Consider the following 2,491-nt stretch of genomic DNA (forward strand, 5'->3'; position numbering starts at 1 on the left):
GAGAGAGAGAGAGAGAGAGAGAGAGAGAGAGAGGGGAGAGAACAAGCGAGCGAGCAAAAGAGAGAGAGAGAGAGCCAGCCAACCAGCTGTGTGGACAGTGGACAGAGAGACAGAGAGAGTCAGAGAGAGAGATACGGAGAGAGACAGAGAGAGAGAGACAGAGACAGAGAGACAGAGACAGAGGGGGACACAGAGAGAGAGAGAGGTTCGTCTTCGCTCCCCGTCAGTCAGTCAGTCAGTCAGTGTGTGACAGTGTGTGGTGAGAGGAAAGTGTTGGTGGAGGGATACCACAGACATAGGACTGAGTGGTGAGTGGTTGTTGTTGTTGCTGTTGTTGTTGTTGTTGGTGGTGGTGTTGTTGCTGTTGTCGTTCCCAGTCAGTCAGTGTGTGACAGTTTGTGGTGAGAAGTGTTGGAGGGATACCACGGACATAGGACTGAGTGGTGAGTGGTTGTTGTTGTTGTTGGTGGTGGTTGTGGTGGTGAGTGGTTGTTGTTGTTGTTGCTGCTGCTGCTGTTGCTGTTGTTGTTGTCGTTCCCCGTCGGTCAGTCAGTCAGTCAGTCAGTGTGTGACAGTGTGTGGTGAGAAGTGTTGGAGGGATACCACGGACATAGGACTGAGTGGTGAGTGGTTGTTGTTGTTGTTGTTGTTGTTGTTGTTGTGGTTGTTGTTGTTGTTGTTGCTGTTGGTGGTGGTGGCCTGTGGAGGGTGTTGTTGTTGTTGCTGCTGCTGTTGTTGTTGTTGTCGTCGTCGTTCCCCATCAGTCAGTGTGTGGTGAGAAGTGTTGGAGGGATACTGGTGAGTGGTTGTTGTTGCTGTTGTTGTTGGTGTTGGTGGCGAGTGGAGGGTGTTGCTGTTGTTGCTGCTGCTGTTGTTGTTGTCGTTCCCCGTCAATCAGTCAGTCACTGTGTGACAGTGTGTGGTGAGACGACAGTGTTGGAGGGATACCACGGACATAGGACTGAGCGGTGAGTGGTTGTTGTTGTTGTTGTTGTTGGTGGTGGTGGTGTTGTTGGTAGTGTTGTTGTTGGTGATGGTGGTAGTGGTGGTGGTGATGAAAAGTGTTGGGGGATGAGACGGGCAAAGTGGGTGCTTGCTGAGGGCTGAGTTGTGAGTGGTTGTTTTTGTTGTTGTTGTTGTTTTTTTATATAATGCACGAGATGATGATGATGATGATGAAAAGGTGACAAAATGACCAACTTTGTAGAAGGCCCCCACTTTAAAAGAAAACTTTCTCTCAGCATCACCTGGGAAACTGAAACCAAAAACGTAACTGACCTCATATCATGTAAAGTCTGTCCAGCCCAAAATGTAGGTCAAACTACCACCACACTTAGAGCTAGGTTTAATAACTAACCATAGGTATTCAGTACAAAAAAACTCCTGCACACTAGTCGGCCAACATTTCAATATTCCTGGTCACAATGGAGCCTCCGATTTGCAGCTTCAGGGTATTGAAATACGGTAGTACGAAATCCTATCCTACCAAAGAAAAACTCAATCAAAGAGAATCAACGTGGATTTGGAATTTGGAGTCTCAGGAAATTCTCACTGGCCTTAACATCGACGATCCACACTTCAGGGACCTTAAATTTACAACGTAGGGTACTATTCGCTTTTAAAAAAAGACGACAACAACAACAACAACAACAGCAACAACAACAACAGGCTTTAAGATGGTACCAATTAGATATCTACCCCATATGCCCAAAAATTGACGAGCGCCTGATTCCACCACGTCGTGACAAAAATGAAACATAATTTAAGCAAAGTGAAGTTGTTGTTTTTTCCCGCTTCTCCTGAAAAGCTCACTGGTAATTTGACATACGGCAGTGATGAATGATGGCCACGATTTATATTGATCGTATTTTTCTGCTGGTGCTGTTATTGCGTTAGCGGGTCGTTGGAGTACACCTCTGCTTTGTCCTACTTCTTTTCTTTTTCTCTGTTGTGTCTGTCTCTGCGAGTGGTAGCCTAGTGATTAGGCTACCGGACTCGTAATCATGAGATTGCGAGTTCGGGGGTTCGAGCCTCAGCTCGGCCCGACGTTGTGTCCTTGGGAAAGGCACTTTACACGAACTTCCCTTTTGGCTCGGTCCTATTGGAGACGGACGTTAAACTAGGAGGTCCCGCCCCTTAAATAACCTGATTGTGTTGATAGGGGCGTTAAACCCATACCATTTCACCATTTTCTGTGCGAGTAGTAGGTCCTACGTCTTTACTTTTTCTCTGTTGTGTCTGTCTGTGCGGGTGGTAGGTCCTACGTCTTTACTTTTTCTCTGTTGTGTCTGTCTGTGTGAGTGGTTGGAGGGTGTCACTGGTAGGTCCTACGTCTTTACTTTTCCTCTGTTGTGTCTGTCTGTGCGGGTGGTAGGTCCTACGTCTTTACTTTTTCTCTGTTGTGTCTGTCTGTGCGGGTGGTAGGTCCTACGTCTTTACTTTTCCTCTGTTGTGTCTGTCTGTGCGGGTGGTAGGTCCTACGTCTTTACTT

General features: G+C 47.1%; 1 protein-coding gene across 1 annotated transcript in view; it reads left to right on the forward strand.

Moving 5' to 3' along the window:
- Window positions 1–96: 96 nt before the first annotated feature.
- Window positions 97–2,491, forward strand: part of LOC101860850 — a gene marked incomplete at its 3' end in the record, with an annotated part of 15,046 nt that continues 12,651 nt past the window's right edge. Inside the window, 1 exon segment of the mRNA XM_035972603.1 lies at window positions 97–308.

Source organism: Aplysia californica, unplaced genomic scaffold (assembly GCF_000002075.1).
Source record: "Aplysia californica isolate F4 #8 unplaced genomic scaffold, AplCal3.0 scaffold00756, whole genome shotgun sequence".
In the NCBI taxonomy this organism is placed as follows: Eukaryota; Metazoa; Mollusca; class Gastropoda; order Aplysiida; family Aplysiidae; genus Aplysia; species Aplysia californica.